The sequence below is a fragment of the Streptopelia decaocto genome, assembly GCF_964273445.1.
Source record: "Streptopelia decaocto genome assembly, chromosome: 6".
Lineage (NCBI taxonomy): Eukaryota > Metazoa > Chordata > Aves > Columbiformes > Columbidae > Streptopelia > Streptopelia decaocto.
The window spans coordinates 43,694,305-43,706,332 of record NC_138660.1 but is presented as its reverse complement, the minus strand read 5'-3'; the positions used below and the strand labels follow the sequence as shown (position 1 = coordinate 43,706,332).

The 12,028-nt window shown below is 42.6% G+C and overlaps 1 protein-coding gene across 4 annotated transcripts in view; it reads right to left on the bottom strand.

Moving 5' to 3' along the window:
* SESTD1 (SEC14 and spectrin domain containing 1) overlaps positions 1–7,812 on the bottom strand; it is a 58,220-nt gene extending 50,408 nt beyond the window's left edge. Inside the window, exons 1-4 of one of the 4 annotated variants that reach the window (XM_082055817.1) lie at positions 7,486–7,812; positions 4,397–4,459; positions 3,627–3,729; positions 1,301–1,373 (exon numbers count right to left, since the gene is read on the bottom strand). The gene's annotated coding sequence lies outside the window, so the exon portion shown is untranslated. Of the gene's footprint in view, positions 1–1,300; positions 1,374–3,626; positions 3,730–4,396; positions 4,460–7,276; positions 7,422–7,485 lie in introns of those variants that run through there. The other 3 variants (XM_082055815.1, XM_082055816.1, XM_082055818.1) reach the window with 3 other exon arrangements.
* Positions 7,813–12,028: the final 4,216 nt, after the last annotated feature.

Below are 12,028 nucleotides of genomic sequence, written 5' to 3'. Positions count from 1 at the left end.
ATTCACTAGTTAATGCCGTCTTCAATTAAAGAGCACATGGAACTGGGTTACTCAGCTGGACACTTTCAAAGTAACAATAAAGCTCAAATGCAGTGCTTGGTTTTTACTCTTTAACATATTATGAACAGTACTAATAAATTTTTGATGTTAGAGCCCTTCAAGAGTTCAGGAGAAAAGGTAACTCAAGATGTTCAAGGATGATCAAGTCAAGTTTTCTTCTTTTCAACAATTTTTTAAAAATTTTATTTTTTTACTATATGTAAAAACTATCCATTAAAAATGACATACTGAAGTTTTATTATGCCTGATTTTCAAGGTGTACACAAAGAAAATATTCCTGATCTTCCATAACCTACTAATTCACACTACAAGATTAAGGAAATAAACACCACAGATTCAGTAGATTTCATCAGTATATAAACTTGTTTAAAGAAAAATGCAACAATGTCAGTTCCATTACACATACACAGTCAGTACTCTCAGTAACTTGTGACAGCAGATGAATGGGCAGATTAAAAACCTGCCCTGGTTTTGATCAAACCTAGGGTTAACAATTTGCTAGGCCATGATCCAAAAGCACATTGTCACAGCATACCAAATTTAGCCTTGGAAAAACTCCATTTCTTCTGCCCCATTTTCACCTGGAGGTTCAAGGCTTACCTTGAACACTTTCTCTTCTAACTATAGCTAATAATAGAATTTAGAAGAGCTATCTGTTAACTACTTACTCTATTTAACCCATCTTCCATACTTGATTCCCACTCTTTCCCCCCCACAACATTCTGTGAAAAGTAAAATAAAAGATGAGTTGAAAAAAGAAATGAGGAGCAATATAATGAATAGCGAACCAGCAAATGGAGAACAAGTGAATAAGAGAGGTTGTACCATCCGAGAAGGAAAACATACTGTGCTCCTAAGTTTTAACTCTGATCTCAGTCAACTGTTCATTCCACCAAATCGTAGAGCTTTTCCTCAGACTTAGAGGAAGTATCAGAGCGAAAGAAAAGAAGGAAGAGCACTGAGTACAGAAACAATGTAACTAAGGATGCACAACAACATCTGCATGTACAGCTGTGAAACACAATACCGACACCTCAGTCTTTTCAAACAAGAGGGGCAAGCAGAGGCTACTGTGCAGCAATTAGCGCTCTCCCAAAGACCAACACTTCTCTGGGGTCTGGATCCAATGGCCACGCCCACAGGCAGCAGTCCTGCTCCAGCCCCAAGGAACACATGCAGAAGTTTGCAATGATACTTCAACACATGACATACAAAATTATAGCTTGCTAGAGTTTTCTACCCTTCACAGCTTCAGGCCAAGCTGAACACATACGGTGTATGTTACATTACAGCAGTTTCCAGCCTTCTTTAGCCTAGAATAGAGAAGTCACAGGTTTTGGATACTTCTCCACATTTCTTTTCCTGCCACATTTGAGAGAGTCCCCATGTTTATCTTCCTGCAGAACCCTATAGCTTGCCCTTGGACATTACCACAGGAAACAGAAGACTCTGATCTAACATATATCCACCCTTGCAATACCACCACAGCAGCAGAAGTTGCAGTTATCTGGTATAGCACAACTCGTTTAACAGCATCAAGTGACCACAGAATAGGCAAAATGACAAAATTTGGGAGGTTGCTTCTTTCACCACTTTCTACATAGCAAAAGGTCAATTGAAATGTTATGTCCAAAGCATAGCACAGATGTTCTCTTCCTCATCACACTGCCCTAAGACTCATAAAAAACAAAACAAAACAAACAACAAAACCCCACAAACAAACAACAACCAACAAAACAAAAACCACACCTCTGGTTGAGCTCTTAAAATTGTACTTTCAGATCACGTGGAAATAAGAGAAATCACACAGACTGTAAATTTTCCCACAGATGCAGTTTTTGAGTCACGGGTTTGGGGGAAGAAAAATAATCAATGAATAGTAAAATAAAATTAGCTCCCTCTACTGAAAAACACACAAACAAAAACCCAAACAAGTCATAACAGCTTGCAAGAATGAACTGGGAGAAGAGGGTGCCTTCTCACTGGTTCTTTGAGGAACTGTCCAAAACCAGTTTATGATGAAAGATCAGAGAGTTCTTATGCCTTCAGTACTTCATAGAAGTATCTAAAAGAGTGGGATGAATGAGACTGGACAATTCAGGCCATAAGCAGCCGAGTCAAAAGACGAAGTCAAAAAAAAACAGCTGCACCGATGAGTACAACTGTTGGCAGCCTGGAGCAAATGAAAAACAACTTTCCTCTGGAGTGCAAGATTAGAACTTCTTGTTCCTTTTTTAACATTCATATAAGAAAACAATTCAAAACTTCATAACAACACATATACTTGGCATTGGTTACAAGTGCATGTGGGGCAGGCGCTCAGGAATCGCTTCTCAGCTCAGTATAGTGACACTACAGCTGAACGGAAGAAAAAAGAAATACTATTCTAAACCAAAAGCCATCTAGAGTGGTGGGGGGTACGAAAGGGCAAGGGGTTGTTTGAAAGGAAAAGGGTGTGTAGCAGATGTAAAAGCAGTCATCCTTTTTGGTGGAGAAAACTGACACAAAACAAGAAACAAAATCATGAGAGGATAATAAAAAGATTGTTTAAAAATCCCTAAAAATTTGGGGTTGATACTTGACCAAAAAGTTCCCAGCTTAAGAGTAAGATTTTGTATGACCTTGAAACATCCTGAGCAATTTTCTCTGTATTTTTTAAATAAAATTTATGGTAGCGGCTTCCCCACCCCTCACTGCACAACACACAAGGTAGACACAACAAGGATGAAAATCCCTTCATAAGGAATAAATAAGTAATTTGAGAACTTTGCTCATCTTAACCAAACATGAAAGCAGAAGAGATTGAAATAAGCCAGATCTGGTTCATAAATACCTTGTTCATTCATATTTTTAAGTTTCAAAATATTTCAGAATTACACAATTTCATTACTATGCAAAATAAAAATAATTATCTAAGCTGCTCTAGTGCAAGAGAAATAAATCTCTCCTTAACTTGCAAAGATGTCTCATGTTAAAAATTCTGCAAAATATTCATTTCAGCTGCAAAACAGAAATTAAATTGGCCACAGCAACCACCTGCAGTAACCACAGCACATCTCCCTCTGTCCCACCCCTCAAAATAAAATATGTCACATTCCACTTTCATAAATAAATGGTCAGATGCTACAGAGAACATCAAGTCAGGCTTTCTAAACTGCTACCTGGATCATCTTGCATAGATGTAACACTCATACATTTTCCACTGATTCTCTTTTCTAGTGCCAAATTAGAATCTAACATGAAAGAATTAGCACACACTGTGCTAGCAGAGAAAAAAACAACAACCCACATTGAGGGTATACTGATTAGAATGAAACCATCACTTTTACCAACAGTGCAAAGTAGATAAGCCATGGCACCTTTCATCTACCTATTATGTGTTCATCCTGACCCTTTCCATCAAGAGCCATTTATTTTCTCAAGTTCAGCCATATGTATCATTTAGTGACCAAAACATCAAGTTAACATCAAATCAATTTACCATATTCTTCCAACACCTTTTACTCTTACTGCTTACTATATCTATCTCCCTTGAATCATTGATTCTGTGAAGCCCTAAGTCATACCTTCATCTCCTCTTAACTATTGTAATTTCCTTCTTAATGGATTCTTTATGTCCCAGCATTCCAAACTTCAGCTTGTCCAAAATGTAGCAGCTCATCTTCTCACCTAGAAACAGGAAAACAACACTCCAGATTGATTTTCACTTGCTTCCTTGTCAAGTTTAGAGTCTGCTCGAAGGATTTCCTCACTTCAGAAATATCCTACTCTCATTTAGACTAAAGAGTAAAAAGCTTTGCCAGTGCATTTTTCTATTTGCTCACTCAAGGTGCTCAAGTCTCTCATTTCTCTTCTATGCAGAAGCTTATCAGCCCCATCAGAGCAGCAACAATCTACCTCAATGCTTCTTTCCTCATTCTCACCCACAACCACAGCTCCCTCTTCAAATCAGAGTTCAGGTATCTCCAGTGTTGTGCTTAAACACCATCTAATACATCTGCAAACACTACTCTGTGTGAGACACTAACACTACATAAGACACTGTAACACAAACTGCATTATTTTACAGTATCTAAGCCAAACTACGTAACATAACTTGAGTATCAGAAGCTTTGGTTATGCTATAGCACCTTTTAAAGATTTTTAAAAGTCAAAAGATGAAAATGAAGTAAGCTAAAGAAGGCATGAGTTACAGCCTAAATAACTTTGTGCAAAACCAACTGCAAAGACATTGTTCTATGCAGTGTATTCACCAATATCAAAGCTTCATAAGAACCAGATATAACTCATGGAAATTTTAAAGATCTTATTTTAGAAAGAGACTGATCTTACTTACCATTGGTACTGGAATGCAACACTGTCTGTTAGGGATACAAGTTTGAGTTCCAGATCCCGGATTCTGCAAATTTAAATGAAAAAAGTATTTTACCATATTTTTAGATGTCAATACTCAATCTAAAACGTTATTTCCTTGGAGGCTGAAAACAAGGGTTTATTACAAAGCTACATCATAGGGGAGTCAATGTTTCCATTATATGTTCACAAATACTTGTAAGCTAGGCATTCAAGTTGAGCGGGACAGCAGGAATCCCGTATTTTCTACCAAAACATATGGTAGACATCAACATTGTTTATAATTAGCAGGCAATGCTCCTGAGGCAGCACCGGAAGCAGCGGGAAAGTAACAAGAACCAGAATCCTTGTAGTATGTGTTCAGTCAGAGGTAATCCACACAGGGTTTTAGGCAAAATCGAAAACAGAACAGCATTAGTGGAGGGGTTTTTTTGTGAGAAAAGAGGAAGAAGGTATTCCTACAAACTAAGTTAATCATTACTATAAAATTTAAAAAGGCAAATTATAACTTGGATTGAAAAAAAAAAAAAGTAAATAGTCCCTATCTGTATTAGAAGATGCAGAATTAAGAGAAGCACCAAATGTAAAACCTCAGCAAATGCTTTAAGACTTGCCTGAAACCTTGTAACTGATCAAATACCACCCACCAACAAAACCCAAGAACTCAACGTACATTGTGCTACAGGCAAAGCCAGGACGCTAAACACATTTCATAGGTTTTACAGCTACTCAGATGCAGCAGGCATCACAGCAGTCTCTCTTACAACAAGGTTGGAATTTAAATAAATAAACAAACAGCACACCTTATGTTACCAGAAGTTTCCTAGCCAGGCAAATAAACTAGTGGCTTCAAAAAGATGGAGAGAAGGCAAGAGTCCACACCTATAGATCAGGAACCAGAATTTCAATATCAAGTGCTCAAGATAGTTTGAGCACAGCCTTGGTGGAAATCCTGCAACATCATTTCTTATCCCCACCAAACCCCAAGGTAGGCTCTGCCTCCTTTAACAGAAGCTGCCTATTGAAGGCATTCTGTATTTGCCCAACCACTCACAGTCACTGCAGAATAAAGTTGTTCCTCATTGCCCTCTATTCCTAAGGACTCTCAACAGTCATGCAGCATTGCATTAAAGTTCACCATCAATGTATCTTGTCTCTTCCAGAAGTATCACAGGCTCCCTCCCTGATACCTCTCCAAAGCAGCAGCCAAACGAAACTGAGCTGAAATTTACCGGAGTCCTTTATTCTCCCACTGGAAAATAACAAACTTATGTCTATTTCCCCTGCTCGCGTAAGTCTTACTGAGAAATGGGATTCCATAGCCGATTTAGAATTATAGCCTACAATCCCAGAAGACATCATGGCACTTTTTCTTGTAAGAAATTTAAAAATATATATATTTTCTCTTAAATTCTTTTTCTAGAAAAACTGATGTTACAGATCATCAAAACTCCAAATAAGATATCACCTATCAGCATACTTTAGGAAAAACAGTTGTCTGAGATGATTTTACAGGATTCTTCAAGCAACAATCTATGATGTAATGACTCGTGCAAAATCCTAAAATCCAACACTAAAAAAAAACTTATAAATACCCCTAGTTTTGGTGGGGTGCTCTGTTTTGTTCTTCCCTGACAGTAAAGCATGATCAGCACCTTAGCAGCAAGCAGTAGGCCTCTCTGATCAAGTGTCAGTTCTATTCTGTGGTCCACCTTCCCCCTTTCCTCAAGTTTCTGCTTGATGCAGACAATGGGACCAGGACTATAAAAGCTCACATTCAGAAAACTCAGAACCCTTACTAGTGTGGAAGTTCATCACCATCATTGTTCCTGTAACAACAGTATTCATTATTTACTATACACTGAATCTCAGCAGACAATGTCACACAACCAGGAAAGAGAAAAAAAAAAAAAAAAAAAAAAAAAAAAAACACAAAACAGTACTTCCTCATCACGATGAATTTTAATGCATGAACAAAGTCAACATCCAACTGTTGGGACAATGCAGACACTGCAACACTAAAAACGCAGAGGACTAGTATGCCCTTTGGGATGAAGAAGGATGAAAGAACTGACAAAAACATCTACTAATACCCATCCATGTCTTACCAATTTTGCTCATTAAAAACAAACAAACAAAAAACTCAACAAACAACCATTCTGCACTACTTGCCTCCATACCCTTGTTCAAATTCTCTAAAAACAAGGGTGCTTAAGATCTCCTTCCTACAACTGCCTGTCTGAAAAGCTCTGCTAAGGGGGAAAAGGTCAGTTATTGGGGAAAAGACAAAATTGCTAGACAATGGAACTGTCAAAAACTAAAGAAATGGCAACCATGGCTCTGAGCAACCACTGCTTCAGCAGTGAATCAGCTTCCCGACCAGGCAGCGTTTACAGAAACCCAGGAGCGCCCGACGCCCAGGCAGTGACACGGCCGTGACTCGTCCCCGCCAGCCCGCGGCCGCGCTGACCAGCGGCGACGCACCGGGAAAATCCCCGGGAGAAGCCGAGGGGAGCGGATGGGCGAGCCCCGGCCCCTGCGGGGAGCTCTCCCGTGCGTGGAGCCCCCTCCGTCCGAGCTGCCGTGACAGCCGCGGCGGGGCCCGGCGGGAGGGGCCGCCGCCCTCCCGCGCGTCGCCCGCACAAAGGAGCCCCTCCGCCACCGCGGCCGCACGAACAATACCCGGACCTGTTGCGCGGCTTCCCCTGGGTTGTACCGACCTGCCCGTGCCCCCGGCCGGCGCGACCCACGAAGGGGCAGGGAAACGGGCAGGGGTGGAGGGTGAGCTCCACCGGCAGCCGCCAGGTACCCCGTTACCCCTCCCGCCTGCTGCGGGGAAGCGGCAGCGGCCAGGGAGAGCTACCTTGCTGCAAGACCGGGCCACCGCCGCCCCCCGGGAAGAGCGGGAACTGGCCGCCGCCCGACAGAACGGGGCGCCCCACAGCTCCAACGCCGCCGCCCGGGGAACAAAGCGCGTCCAGGCCGCGGGGCCTGCGCTGCGCTCGGAGCCGCTGGGCCGCTCCTCCGCGGGGCCGGGGCGAGGGAAGAGCCCCTCCGGACACAGCTACTCACCCGGCTGCGGCGCTCCGGGTGCCCGGGCTGGGAGGGCGCCGGCGGCAGGGCGGGCGGACGTGGGGCGGAGCCTGGACCCGCCCGCTCCGGCCAGGCTGCGACGGCTGCCCTCAGCCGCCTCGCACCGCCTGGCTGGCCCGGCGGCAGCCCCCGGGGAGGGGAGCGGCTCCGACCCCTCCCCCGTCGGCAAGGAAACAGCGCACACGGGGCACTACCGGGCCCGCCTCCGCTCCGCTGTCCCACCACCCCCGCCCGCGGAGCGCGGAGCCGCCGAACTGCCCGTCCCTTCTGCGGAGCCTCCGCGGCCGCTGCGCGGGACCCGGGCCGGCCCAGGGACGGCGGCGCGAAGCCCCACCCCGCCGGGAGACAATGCGCCGCCGCCGTCCCGCTAGGGGGTGCCGAGCGCTGCGCCCCGCAGGCCGCGGCCCCGCCAGCCACCGCCCGGCCCGGCCAGAGCCGCCGGTCAGTGACCGAGGGGCCGCCGTAAACACCCAGCGGTGGGTGGGCTAAGATCTGACAGAACCGAGTGGTAGTTCTGTTCAGATAACAACAGTCGCGCTTTACTATTTGGAGATGTGCGAGGGTGTTGAATGGAAGTGAAATTGATCACAGGTGAAACTGATCATTCCTAGTCCCTGGGGCAGATGTCAGTTTCTACCTGCGGTGCTTTGCTATCAATGTTCTTACCCATCACACAACCAACGTGCATTTAGTTTCGCCCGGATTGCAGCTAACAAGCTATCATCTGTCTAGGCTCCTGGACAAACATCCCCAAACTCTTTTCATGCCAAGATTAAAATACAAGAAAAAAATGTGTAAGGAAATGCTATGAAGGAAACCAGCCAAGACACTTGTCTTGCTTTCAGTCTAACTGGCCTAAGTCAAGATGCTGTCTCTCTTGAATCTCCTGCTGAACACATAGTTTCTAGGTTACATTATGGCTCTTAAAAATATATATATATAAAAAAAATAAAAATGGCCTCTGCAAACTCCATCTTAACAGTTATTTTGCTCTTGTTATTTGCAGAACATTTGGATATAATTTACTATACCTCATTCCATATAAGACAACTATCTCACGTATCTGCGAGTGCTTGATTTCTGCCCTTTAAAATGCAGTTTGCAAGACCATCACTGTTTGCTTCCCTTCCTGATAGCTGCCAGTCAACATGTGCTGCAGAAATCATCATCATTAGAGCACGCCTGTGACACTGACCTCATCCCTCGCCAAGCTGACTCAGAAAGCTGTCCCTCTCTCAGCAATACAACTTGTTGGACATGCAAGAGCTAAAGATAAAGAACTGTCATTAACATTTCCAGAGAAGGCCTGTTGGCCCAGGCCTGACAGCCTCGAGAACATACCTTCTCTGCCAGGTCTCTCTTAGCTGGAAGAACACTTAAAACAGCAGCAGCAAAACAAGAGGAAAAGCAAAAATACTTCCCTAGCAACCTTTAGAGATAAGCAGAGATAAGGAATGTTCATCAGCTTCCCACTGAAAGTACTTGCTGTAGAGAACCACATAAATGATTCTCTATTTTATTAAAAGTAGAAAATGTTAAAAAATATTTTAAATGTGTGCACTAACGGTTTAAGAATTCACCAGATACAACTTGTAGGTCACTCTTCTACATTTATGCTTATTTATTGCATTCTTGTGGCTAGAAGGTAAGACAATAGAAAGAAGCTTACACTACAAATCAAGACTTACTTTAGATCCCACAGGCTGAATCTTTGTAATCTCTGACTGTTGGACATGCAGGACGAGTGATATGATGCCCAGCACTGATGTCCAGCATAAGCAAAAGCCCAGTGGAAGTCACTAACACATACATCTTTCCTCTTTAAAAGGAGTAAAACTAAAATTAAAGTGAAAACTACAGCTGACTGCCATACTGAGTTTTTCTTTGTCATTTCACACTTCTAAAAGCCTCTGTAGTACAGACATTACATTCTTTGTACCATTCCTATCACATAGCCTATACAATAAACGAAAATATGTCTATTTATGACAAGGTTGTGCACTTTTGGTGCTGTTGGTTTGGCTTGTGATTCTCAAACTTTTCAGTACATATGAGCTATTTAATCCTAATAAAATTTCTTATAGTTACTTTGAGAGAAGAGAAACAAAATTTAGGCCAAAAGGACACACACCAAACTTCTCCTTCTCTGTTCTCCTGGTCACAACTGGAATCTCTTCTCAATGACTGAACAAGTCTTCTCCTCCTGCAGAGAGGAAGGGCAGAACTCCTGCAGCAGCTCCCAATCCTGCAAGACAGAGCAACCCAAAAGTCATTCTCATTTGTACTCTGGCTGGAACTGAACTAGTATTCAAGTATCAAGGTGTTGTAACAGGTTTTCTGACCTTTCTGTGTATATTCTGCTGAGCGATTTGCCAGGACAGAATCTGAGATGATTAATTTTGTTTAAGGTCATACCAGCAATTCAGAGTTGTAGTTAATTGCCTTTGCCACGAAAACTACCAATAAAATGAAATCACAGTACATTTTTTCCATCAAGGATCCATTTGATTAAAACAAGCCTTAAAATATGTCATTATTCTTAGCAGCTCTGCCAGATTTACTCAAATACGAACAAAAGTAAATAGGCTGAAAACAGCCTGAGCTTTGGGCGCTGTGCTGTGCACCAGCACAATGGAGCCTTTGTTCCAGGCAGAGCAGGGCTCTCACAAGGGACTTACTGCTTCCAGCTTCAGCTGCTGCACTTCCAGAAAAATCAGCCTTCAAAGAAAAACAAACCAAACCCCCACATGCTTCTAGTGGACACCAGCTTATCCCCATGACGCTGATCCCAGGTGCCACCAAGAGTGACAGTGGCCATCCTGTGCAGCACCCATGGGCCCATGATGCAACTTTGCTCTTGCTACACTTGCGCCTGGGCACAGGGATTCACTGCCGGGCACAGCCTTGTGCCAGCAGGCTGGAAACCATCCACCTGGAGGGATTTACTCTGCTGCCTTGCTTGTTATTTCCTTCCACATCTCTCTGCAACAGAGAGATAATTGTTTTCACCTGTAACACAAAAATGAATCTGAGTAGTTAAATTACTGCAGGTTAGCACTATCCAGTGTAAGTGGCTAGAGCTGTAACTTGCAGACCATTGCAATTCATAAATAGTATATAAATTAAGTAAGCAAATAACTATATGCAGTGGGATTAGTGTAGGCTGGCAGTAATTAATTGTAAATAAAAACTGAAAAATATTTTGTCTATGGGGCTTTATGATTATAACAAGATTCATGGGTAAGCAGCAGAGATACCTACTTCTTTAGAACCTTATGTATTTGTCATACAGCCAGATACATGTTGGCAAAACAGTGGGAAAAGTCACTTCTGTGTTGATAAACAGTATTAGGAGGTTTGGGAAGTGCAAGTGACAAAAATATATAAGCATTCAGTACACATTCAAAATATCACAGAAACGAACAAAGGATCTGCTACAGTGCTAAGTATGGGAACTACCATCCGCTGGCTTCTGAAGGTAGCCACGTTCACCTGCTATTAGCATAAAAATTTGAAATGCCTTTTTAAACACAAACACTAGTTTTCAATCCTGAACTGAGGAGAGATTGTTTCTTCTGAAACAATTAGCAACAAAGGTTTAAATTGTGCTTTTAGTAGAATCTGAAACTCACATCCCAAATAGGCCAAACCCGAGACTGAGTGTACTGATTAGCACAATCAGAAAGCCGGGCACTCTGTGGCGGCAGCACCGAGGAGGTTTTGTAGGATCTATGTTTTATTATATTCATACTTATCAAAGAGTGTATGAAACAGTCTTTTAAATTCCTATCTCACATTGGCAATAATTTTGAAGTTCTTCAGTTAAATTACAAAAGAAAAAAAGATAAAGCCTTTGTTTTATAAAAGTCTTTGCAGGAGTGACATGTCTGTAATGAGAGACAGCAGTAAGACTCTCTGTAAGATTCTGAAGAAACTGGAAGGGGGGAGAGGGGGTGTCTTTTTTTTCATCTGCTTCTTCATGCTCAGATAGGAACAATAAAGTATGCTGTGATCTCATCATATCCTTCCAAGTACTAGAGGCTATTGGATTGCATGTCCTGCAGCAAACTCCGGAAAGACTTTTATTACTTTGTTTAATTACTTTTTAGTTCTATAAAATGCAATCTTCATAACTTGTCTTTTCCTGCCTACTGAGGAAATAAGGGCTTTCTTGAAAAAAAAAACAAAAAAAACCAAAACAACAAAAACAAACAAACAAAAAACCAAACAACAACAACAAAACAACCAAAACCAAACCTCAACTAGAAGCCTAAAGGCTACATTGTCTGAGTAGCTACCTGAGAAATGTTCAGTGGGAAACAAAGTTATCTGTGGTAAGTATCTTGTTGCCCAGGTTTCTTAAACGTAAATATGGTTTCCTCACCAATTTATTTCATCTTGTGAAGGAGAAGTGGTCTCTGGCTGGCAGTAGACCCCACGCCTCCATAGTACAGGGGAAATGCCTTCCTTTCTGCAGAGGGAATCAGTCAACTAGGTCTGGCCTGAGCCTCCCTGTGCCATT